We start from the raw sequence: 11,088 nt of genomic DNA, 5'->3' as shown, positions 1-11,088 counted from the left end.
TTTGCTCAAGTGCCTCCACCAAAGACACATTGATTGTGAGACTCTTCATTATTTCAATGAACTTTTTGAATTGGTTGTCACTCTTTTTATTTGTTAACCGTTGAGAATAAAGTGGAGGTGGCCTAGGTAAGGGAGCCTTGGCCTTTGGTACAACCATCTCGGGCATGTCAATCACATGTTCCCTAGGCGGGTTCACAGCATCTTGAGTCTCTACCTCGGCCTCATCATCGATATCAATCCGTACATCATTGTTCGCATTTTGTTCAACCACATCTTCAACGTTCAAAGGCACATCATCATCACACAACTCAACATCATCCTCCACAACTTTCTTTTCTCTCGAGGCATGCACATCACCGCCTCTTCCACTTCTAGTTGTAACCGTCATCACATGTTGTTATTCCCATCCTTCGGGTTCACTACCGTATCACTTTGTAGAGCACCCTTGGGACGAGTATTCAAAGCTTGAGAAATTTAACCTAATTGCACCTCTAAGTTCCGGATTGATGTATTATGAGAAGCCAATTGTGCATCGGAATCTTGGTTCTTTTTCATCATTTGCTCAAACATGTTCTCAATTCTCCCCATATCACTCCCGGAAGAACTTGGACCTTGAGAAGGAAAAGGGGGGTGGATTGTTCGGTTGTTGGTACATGGGGAGCCTTTGAAAGCCTTGCCCCCGGTTCCCTTGGTTTCCACTATTATTCCACCCTTCTTGATTATTGTTGTTGCTCCAATTATTGTTGTTCCCGTTCCAATTGCCTTGATTGTTACCTTGGTTGCCCCAATTTTTGTTTTGATTGTTGTTGTTCCAATTGCCACCACCTTGTTGTTGGTTGTTATTATTCCAATTACCGTAGCATTGTTGTTGATTGCCCCAATTTCCTTGGAGACGCCATTGTTGATTCGAAGAGTTGCCTCTATTCCCTTGGTAGTTATTGACATATTGGACCTCTTCGCTTTGATCATCATAACATTCATTTGAATAACCACCACCATCATTGTTGTTGTCATATTGTTCACAATTTCCTTGAGGTTGTTGCCCTCTTTGCCTCCTTTTCAACATAGAAACACCTTCCATGGAATTAACTTGGCGCGGATTTTGGACTTGTTGCAATTGCGCCTTCTCCAATTGGTTCATAGTTGTAGTAAGCTCGGCAATAGCTTGGCCATGATCGTGCAATTCTTTGTGCAAATGGATGACCGTGGAGTCACCTTGGGGCGTTGTGAGCACGTGATTTTTGCCCTATATGAATTATTCCCATAGTTTCAAAACAAAATAATTTTTTTTCATTATTTGCAATTTTATGAATTTTAGGGGCATTTTCTGTTAATTGTTTGCATTTGTCTGTGCATTTTTATTTTTGTTTAATTAATGAAAATTAAAAAAAAATATGTGCATTTGTATTTAGGATTTAATTTAATATTTTAGAATTAATTAATTAATTAAGTTGTTTTATAAAAAGGAAAATCACAAAATAGTTAACTTGCACTTTTGGTTTTAATTTTTGATTTTTGAGTAGTTTTCTTTCAGTTAGTGTTCCTTTATTAATTATGGCAATTACTATTTGGGTTTAATTATTGTTTTTGAAAGGTTAATTAGGTTTTAGGATTTAATTTAGATGTTAATTTAATTTTGGAAAAAAAAAAGAAGAAAAAAGGATTTTTGGGAAAAATTGAAAAGAATTGAATTAAAAGAAGAAGAAAGCTGAAATTTGGGCCTTTTAATTTCTAATCTCCCAAGCCCAAACTATTTCCGGCCCAGATACCCCCTAAACCCGACCCATCTCCACAAAATACACGGACGGATACATACAGACCCAAAGCTCAAAATCCCTAATCCCAAACGAGCACTGTTCTTCTTCTCCCAGCGAATCCAAGCCCCATTCCAGCCCAAATCCATGGCGAGTGAACCCAATCTCCAACCACGCGTTCCCTCCCTCTCTCCTCTTGCCAGATTCTAACCGTCTCTAACAAAATTCCTCTCCCTCACATGCTCTTTTCAATTTCATTTCGGATTTTCACCTTTTGGATGATATATGGAAAAATGGGGGGCGTTAGATTGGGTTGGAGTTAATCTAATCCTTCCATTTGTCCCTCTCTCATCAGAAACGGGGTGAAAATCTGTTTGGGGAGAAAATTTTTCGTTTTGGGGATTTCTTGGAGATAAAGGCAGAAGGTTCGAGAAGCTTGGAGATATATAAGGTGAGGTCATTTCTTGGGTAAGAGGGATTTTCAGGGAGATTTTTTTTAGTTTTCAGAAATTAGAGAGAAAATTAAAAAAAAAAAATTGAAAAGCTCGGGTTCGAAAAGGTGTTCTGTTTTTCTGATTTTCATCCTTCTCCTTTAGTTTCAAATTCATAGATACATATGTAAGAAAAGATGTTGAGTGTGCTGGATTTTTTTTTTTTTTTATTTGGTGTTGATTGCTGTTTAAAAGAGTGATAGTATATAGATGTTCAGATCTTCTCTTCGTCTGAGTTTTCTGGAAAAAATGGAACTCGTTTGAAAGGCTGTTGAGTTCACTGCTGTTCGCGGGTTCGAGTTCGATTCGCTGTTGTCTTCTCGTTCAAATTTTAGACTTGAGTCTCGCTCAATTAAGTTATTGTAATTGCTGAGATCCGATTAATTGAAAACTCTCATTGAGGTCCGTTTCTGATTCCCTCTTATTCTTTTGGTGTGATTTTAGTATGATAGGAGTTTGGCATAATCGATTAGTATAGATTTAAATGTGGTTTGCCTAGTACTGAGCTGATTTTGTTTGCCACAGATTTCTAAGATGCTCTGTTCTCTTCTTGTGCTGGAACTTTGTTTTAGTTTCGAATCTGATTGTTTGTCGAATGCGTTTGATGAAAGTCAGATTTGATTTTTGGTCGTTCGAGTTAGTGAAACACGTCATTTGCTGTTAGAATCAGTTTGATAAAGAAATTTATCACTGTTCAAATGATCCATGGTTTAGTAATGTGTTTTCTTGAACTTGTTGTAAGTGTTGGGATTCAGTTTGTTGGTATAAGCTCGAAACGAGTTCTATAAGCCCTGTTTGATGTGTTTCTTTCCTTTCATCTTGTCATTCTGCCGAATAGGACCATATTCTGGAGGCTTCCGCTTTTCTGTTAGGATATGCTAGTAATTTAACTAAAATCAGTTTGAATTCGTGTCAGCTTCGCGCTAGATTTATTTTTTTCTTGACGATTCGAGTTTGAAACTATCCTAATTCATTTGTTGATCGAGATCCATGTGTGCTTCTTTGATATGGTTTGAGTTGCTTGTGACTTTCATCTTTCAAGATTCCAAAAGATAAGCTAAAAAAACCACTGATCTGAGTTCAAAGTTGCGATTCCGGTTTGAGTTCGAAGGTTGAGGTTTCCCGTTTCTATTTGGAGGTTCCGGCTGAGTTCTTTGTTGTGGATTCATCCAATTTATTTCATTTTGTTTGCTGTAATTTGCTTGGGATTGCTGTTTTCTTGGAGCTTCTCCATCACTGATTCATTTATAGTCAGTAGTTGTGGCTCCATTCGCAGATACTAGCACACGCCTCTAAATCTGCGTTCTTATTTTTGAGAAGATTGAATCTCTCCTTTCTTCAATGAACTCCTTACTATTTGTTGATTTTTGTTTGACTGATTTTGTATAGAGTCAAGTAACATGTCCAAATTTCAATTTGTTTGTGAGATCCATTCGAGTTCGAGTCATATAGAGTTCGAATCAATTTGGTTGTGCAACTATTAATATAGAAATTGGGTTTTCACCTTCAATCGCTCCTGTTTCTGATTTCATAGATAGTACAGTAGTAAATCAATTTGAATCATACAAATGGAAACTGTTTTCCTTATGTTATTCTAACAAGATTGAGCAGCAGATTGAGCCGATAACGTTCAGTATTTTGGGACATTTGTTTTGACTGATAGCCAACTGAAAAGCTGCCCTGTTTTGCACTATTTAGGCAGCAGATTTGCGCAGTTTTGAGCAACAGATTCTGCACTGTTAGCCCTCGTTATTGAATCTGTCTTGGTTTAATTGAAATCTCTCATGTGTGACCATGTACGAAGGCTATTCTATTTTGTCAAGTCATGGATAGGTTTCTGTGAATTCCATTTCTGTTGTAGCATGTTCAATTTCCTTCTTAGAAGTGTGGTTGATGAATTGATTCGCTCGTTGAAATAGATTCATTACAGTATATTAGCTTTTAATTCCCTGCAACAGTAGTGATGGTTGACTACTGTTTAGTGAGGTAAGTAGTTAATTGAATAGATCTTTAGTTAGTCGAGGTGTGCCATCCGAAACAATAATAAGTTATGGCCCTTCAAAATTTAGTTTGAATTCTCTTTGAAAAAAATAGAATTGGGGTGTGCCGTGCCAAACAAAAGTCTCAATTGCATGGCCCTCGTTTTAATTAATCTTGAATTGATCCTTAGAATTCGAGGCGTGCCATTTAGTAAATTTCATGGTCCTCGCAAAGTTACAAACGCGTAGTTGCTTTAGGCGCGTTATTTTAATAATTGATTTCCTTAAACTCGGGTGCGCATTTATGTGACCCAAATCCAAATCTTAACGTTAGATAAAATGTGATGCGGACTGCGGGTGCGTTATGTGACGCGGTTCAAAACATATTTTAAATAACGTTGCAATCTTCTTTAAAAAATGAATAAAAGCGGTTAAAGTTAAAATTTGCACATAGGTTCAAAATGTTCTAAAATCAGATAATTAAGCCAAATATAACAGTTGAGCGACCGTGCTAAAACCACGGAACTCGGGAATGCCTAACACCTTCTCCCGGGTTAACAGAATTCCTTACCCGGATTTCTGGTTCGCGGACTGTTAAACAGAGTCGACCTTTCCTCGATTCGGGATTTGAACCGGTGACTTGGGACACCATTAAATATCCTAAGTGGCGACTCTGAATTTTAATTGAAATAATCTCGTTTCGATTGTCCTTTAATTGGAAAAACTCCTTTATACCCTTCCGGGGGTAGTAAATCATGTGCTGGGAGCACGTGATTTTTGCCCTATATGAATTACTCCCATAAATTCAAAACAAAATAATTTCTTTCAGTGTTTGCAATTTCGTGGATTTTCGTGACATTTTCTGTTAATTGTTTGCATTTTTGTTTGTGCATTTTAATTAGTGAAAAATACAAAATATATGTGCATGTGCATTTAGGAGTTAATTTTGTATTTTAGGAATTAATTAGTCATTAATTTTTATAAAATGAAAAAGTCTCAAAAATAGTTTATTTTAATTTTAATTTTGAATTTAGCGTAGTTTGTCCTTTAATTTGGTTTAGTTAATAATAGTAGTTAGGAGTTAATTGTTTTGTAAATTGTTATTTAGGTTTTTTATTTTAATTTTGAAAAAAAAAAAAAAAGGAAAAGGAATTTTGGATAATTTGTCTTAAAATGAAAATGGAATGAATGAGACTAGAAATTGGGTCAAATTTTGGTTTAAAGTACTCGGCCCAAACGGATTCCTCTCCCCAAGCCAAACAGAACCCGCCCCATCTGAGCCAAAACCCGTTCCCCAAGCCGGCTAGCCCCCTCCCTTCCCAAACGGCGTAGTTATGGGGCAAAACTACGTTGTTCACCCGTTAACCTCCATTTAACGACTAACCCTTCCTCCTATTTTCATTAATCCGCATCTCCTGAGCCCAAAACCTAATCCCCTCTCTGAAATCACTGCCCCTTTCCACCATAGCTCCGTCGTTCGGAAATCGCCTCACGGCGGCGGAGCACTTCAAACCCATCCAAATTTCGACTAGACAACCCCCATCGTCCCCTCTTTCATGTCCTGCCACCATTTTTTCCAAAAGACCACTGGATTTTTTCGAATTTCAGATCAAAGATTAAAAATCCAAGCTTTCTTCTTTTTGCCTAAAATTTCCGGATTACATCCTCAGTTCGTGTTAAAACCTGCATGAATTCCTCAGTTTTCATCAAAAAGGGGGCCATTTCATGTCAAGAATGCCTTTTCCCTTGTTTCTGACCCGATTTCAGACACTCAGCCTCAACGATCCAATTTCTTCAAGATTCCGCCTCGTTCCTTTCCTGGCTCGTGATGAGAATTGCGGCACGAATTATTAGCTATGAACAAAAGTTTTCCTAATATTCGTGTTACAATTCTCGCCATTTGGTCAAGCTTTTGAATTCGCTGGAGTTTCGATGTCGGGTCAGCCTCGTCTTTGAGGATTCTGAAGTTTAAAATAGATTGTATAGGTATTTTCTGTTCCCTTGGTATTTTTCTGCCTTGTTCTTTTTTTTTTGTTTCAATCTTTAGTCATCATTTTCTTCTCCTTTTCTATAGGATTAAGTTAGATATGCTAGTTAATAACTTAGTGTTAATTTCAGGCTAAAGCATTTTAAAAAAAGAAAAGAAAAGGAATTTGATTAATTGTGTGTGTTGTCGCTGTCCTAAATTGGACTTTTAATTCCCTTGAGTTTTGTTTGTTTGGGCTGGGCTTGGGGTCTGTTGTTTACTAGCCCGTTGCTTGAAGGAAACATGCCCGTTAGCCCAAGTTTAAAATTGGTTTTGGGTCAATCTGACCCTGCTTTGTCTTAAGAGTAAATAACAGGGTTTGGGGGGATAATTTAGGTAATTGGCTCAGGGAATCTCTCACATAACGGTTTGAGAAACTTCTAGGAAGATGGGTGGGGGGTCTAATGTGATTTTCAGATTTTTAATAAGGATATCTAGACAAAAACAAAAATTTGAAAAGGGCTAGAATGCAAAATCAAAATTTGAAGTTTGCCCTATTTACTTGCCTATAAAGGCACCTTTTCTTGCTTTGGAAGGCAGACTTCAAGAGAAAAAATTCTGAAAATACTCACGGCTGAAACTTTGAAATTGTTCCATTGATTTCTCGGCTTTGAGCGTTGAAGTTTTCAGTGATTGAAACATTTTCTGATTCTTTCCATGTTTAAGATGGCTTAAATTTGGATTTCTTAAAGTTTTGGGTTGGATTCTGTTGGGTAGCTACTGTTCCATTGGCTTTAATTGGCCATTTTTGTTGTTTTACTGAGTTTGGGTGTTGAATCTTGTTGCTACTCTGCTGTTGTAGATCACTGACCCCTTACATTTTGATTTCTTTTCAATTTCCAGATATTGTTCATTCCTTTGACCTATGAAATGAAGAAGCCAAGTATTTGTTGGAAGTTGGAAATACATGAGCATTAGTTTTCAGCATATGTTTTGTTTTCTACACTTCTGAAAATCATCCCATTTCAGTTTTGAGATCATTTGCAGTGTTAAACGAATCATGTGCTCCAAATTATTAGTGATTTGCGTGAATCTTAATGTTCAGATTTGTATAAAAGGACTCCAAAGGACTATTATAGTGTAACGTGGATCAGAATGCTTAAGCTTTTGTTTTTTTTTTTGCTTATTATCTGTTGATATCAACATCATTAGTATGAGTTCCATTTGAAGGGTGTAATTCAGACTCTTATTGTTTCTTAGATTAACCTATAAGATTGATATTTACCATTCACATGTCTTGAGCAAAAATGCCCAAATAGCATGAAACTGTCTGTTAAAGAACAGCTCCAGAAATCTGAGTTAAGCATATGGTTACTCGATACTTGTTTAATTCTTAATCTCCAAATGTTTCTATGTTCGTCCCTATTGTAATAGTTAAAACAGAAGGTAAATGGGAAATTTGTGTGCACGTTTCATGGGATTTTAATTTCATGCTTGCTAAAACAAAATCAGACTTTGTTTCAGTTAGTTAATTTTTGCCAATTATTTTAAGCCATGGATTAAGTTGTTCACACGGCTCAATACCCCATGGTGATATTATGTTGATCATCGTTTTTAGCTAACTAGACAAGCTTGGCAATCTCAGGGCTACTAAATTTGGGCCCATATTGGGCCTGAAGTTGAAAGCTTGCCCAGAATTAGAATCCTGCATATGGCATCGTTTGGGTTAGCTCAAAGTCGCTGGTCCGTTTCCCTGAGTGTTGATTCGTGGGTGTCAAATTCGGCTCGGGCCTTTAGCATAATATATATTTTGAACTGCTGGGGGTTGATTTTTTTCCTTAATCAATTAGACTCTTTTGATATTTTGAGGTGTGCCATTCAAACCAATAACAACCTATGGCCCTCATGTATTAATTTAGAAATGCTCTAATTAGAATAAGTTGAGGTGCGCCATACCAAACAAAAATGATAATTGCATGACCCTCGTTTAATTAATCTTGTTTATCCTTAGAACTCGAGGCATGTCGTTTAGTAAATTTCATGGCCCTCGCAAAGTTGCAAACGCGTAGTTGCTTTAGGCGCGTAATTTAATAACATTACTTTCCTAAATTCAGGTGCGCATTTATGTGACCCAAATCCAAATCTCAACAATGTTAAAATATGTCAAAGATTGCGGGTGCATTTATGTGACGTGGTTCAAAACGTGTTTTAATAACGTTGCAATATTCCTAAAATTAAATAAAAGCGATTAAAGTTGTAATTGAACCATAGGCTAAAATGTGTTTAAAATCAGATAATAAGCCATTTATAGCAGTTGAGCGACCGTACTAGAACCACAGAACTTGGGAATGCCTAACACCTTCTCCGGGGTTAACAGAATTCCTTACCTGGATTTCTAGTTCGCAGACTGTATTACAGAATCAACCTTCCCTCAATTCAGGATTTTAAACCTGTGACTTGGGACACCATAAATCTCCCAAGTGGCGACTCTGAATCTTTTAATAATATAATCCCGTTTTGATTGTCCTTTAATTGGAAAAACTCCTTTATACCCCTTCTGGGGGTAGGAAAAAGGAGGTGTTACAGCTCTGGCGACTCTGCTGGGGATAGAAGAACCCAGAACTTTTGGTTCAGGGTTCAGAATTCGAGCTTAGATAAATTGTTATATTTGGCTCTATCTGATTTTGCTACATGTTTGGGCCTAATGTGCTGAGTGATGCTTTTACCACTTTGATATTATTTGAACTATATATAAACTGCTACGAAACCCTTCTCTTCTCAGCTTCGGGGATGTGTTCGCTGTTCGAGAATCCCTATTCTGTTAGTGTCATACCTTGAAATAAGAAAGAGGCTCGGACAAGTTACTAAGCCGGATGGCCTTTTGGTTCCCGGTATGTAGCCCCCTCCTCGGCTCAAGTTGTCCGCACGGGTACATAGTCTAGAACAAATACCCAAGTTTTGAACCTAGAATAACTCAGCCTCATGCCGGATCCCTAGTAGGAACGTTTATTTGCATCATATGCATTTGACTTTGGAGACTCAACACAGGGGTTGGGTCTATCTAAGACAGATGTACCCAGAATATAAAGACCATTATGATGCATCTTACTTGCTACTTATGCATTCATTTGCTTCGGATTTGCATGTTGACCGGCTTATAAGGAAAATTTAGAAAGGTTAATGAGATGGTTGAGAGGGATGAGTGCCTTTTCTGAACCAATGTCCCAAAACATATCGAAACTCTGTCGAAATTTTGAAAGAAAAAAAAAGAAATTTTGTGGTTTTTAAAGAAAAGAAAAAAGGGGAAAATCTTTGTGTTTTTAGAAAAGAAAATAGTTGGTTTTATTTTGTCAAAATTGCCCGAACTACGCCAGTTTGATTCTCATAGGGCATGAGATACGTAGGCAACGCCCATCGGGTCTAACTTCCTTTTTGAAAAAATAGCCCAAAAAGAATAAAAAATGTATTTTTATTATAAAATAGGTAAGGTGATGCCATTTTTGTCAAAAATAGCCGAATATCCCCAAAAAGGATACCGGAAGGCCGTTTTTGCAAGAACAACCACCTTCGATCTTTTTTCCAAATTTTTGGCCAGTTAGCGGGCACAACCTTAAAATCTTCCTCCGGAGGTGCTGAAAGGTCGTGTTTGCAAAGTTGGATTTTTGCTTTAGAAATGAGAATCTAAAAAGAAAAATGTTAGTTTTGATTTCGAGTCAAAATAAATCATGATTTTTTGCTTAATCACCTTAATAAATGTGCAGAATGAGCACAAGTCAGAATTTGCCAATAACAATAGTGAACAAGATCCCTTTGGAGTTGCATATGTGGTGGGATGATTTGGGTAAGGCAGGGCAAGACACGGTCAATCTATACTTGGGAGGCCTCACTAGGTTGTTGAAGATTAATCCTAGGGAAGACATCATAAAGGCGTTGGTTACATTCTGGGACCCGCCCTACAACGTATTTCATTTCTCATATTTTAAACTTAAAACGTTGGAAGAAATAGCCGGATATATTGGGGGTCCCAAAGTTCCTATGAGACACCAGTACCTGATTGCTCCAAGGGCCAAAGCCGTACAAAGGTTCCTAGATTCCTTGAAAATAAGCAGGGCGTCCACAACCCAGACTTGGCAACTGGTTATTGTACTCTGCAGCAAGGGAAACCGCCTTAAGTAGGAAGAACACATGTGTTTTGCATTCATGGTGGTCTTTTTGGGGCTTCTGGTGTTTCCTAGAAAAGACGGGAATATCGACATACGAGTGGATGGGGTTGTCAGCACTTTGCTTACTCAGGCCAACAGCACCCTTGCGCCCATGATAGTAGCTAAAATCTTCCGCGCTCTCATAGCTTGCAAAGCCGGAGGAGACATTTTTTAGGGGTGCAACGTGTTGATGCAAATGTGGATGATCGAACACCTATGCCATCGTCCTCAATTTATGAGTTATGGGTCGACAAAGAAAACATGCATAGAGGAGTTTTATACGAGGGTTGATGGAATCAGCTTGCCAGAAGGGGCCATATAGTGGGTAGCGCGCGTCCATTCCATCACTGCGAGCCAAATAGAGTGGACATTTGGATGGCTGCCTGTGGATGAGATCATATACATGCCAGCCATCAGGCCTCATTTCCTCTTGATGGGACTCAAGAGTATCCAGCCTTATGCCCCGTATCGGGTTTTGAGGCAGTTGGGGAGATGCCAAATAGTTCTGAGAGATGAAGATCTTAGTGCCCAAGTAGTCGAGATCGGACCTAACAGCAAGTTTCATGAAGCAGCAGTCCGCCAAATATAGAGCGAGTGTCAATACTTAACAGCAAATACATGTGTTCGTGATCGGTCCAAAGGTGAGGTTTCACTGGGGTACCTTGCTTGGTACAGAAGAGAAATTAAGTTTGGGAG

The 11,088-nt window shown here is 38.1% G+C and overlaps 1 long non-coding RNA gene across 1 annotated transcript; it reads left to right on the top strand.

The window, feature by feature from the left end:
* Window positions 1-1,849: 1,849 nt before the first annotated feature.
* LOC138889001 (uncharacterized) lies at window positions 1,850-7,346 on the top strand. Its single transcript, XR_011406539.1, has 2 exons — window positions 1,850-2,647; window positions 7,094-7,346. It is a non-coding gene; the product is annotated as an uncharacterized lncRNA (long non-coding RNA).
* Window positions 7,347-11,088: the final 3,742 nt, after the last annotated feature.

This window comes from Nicotiana sylvestris, chromosome 4 (assembly GCF_000393655.2).
Source record: "Nicotiana sylvestris chromosome 4, ASM39365v2, whole genome shotgun sequence".
Lineage (NCBI taxonomy): Eukaryota > Viridiplantae > Streptophyta > Magnoliopsida > Solanales > Solanaceae > Nicotiana > Nicotiana sylvestris.
Note: the sequence above shows the minus strand (reverse complement) of the source record. Positions and strands in the feature narration are given on the sequence as shown.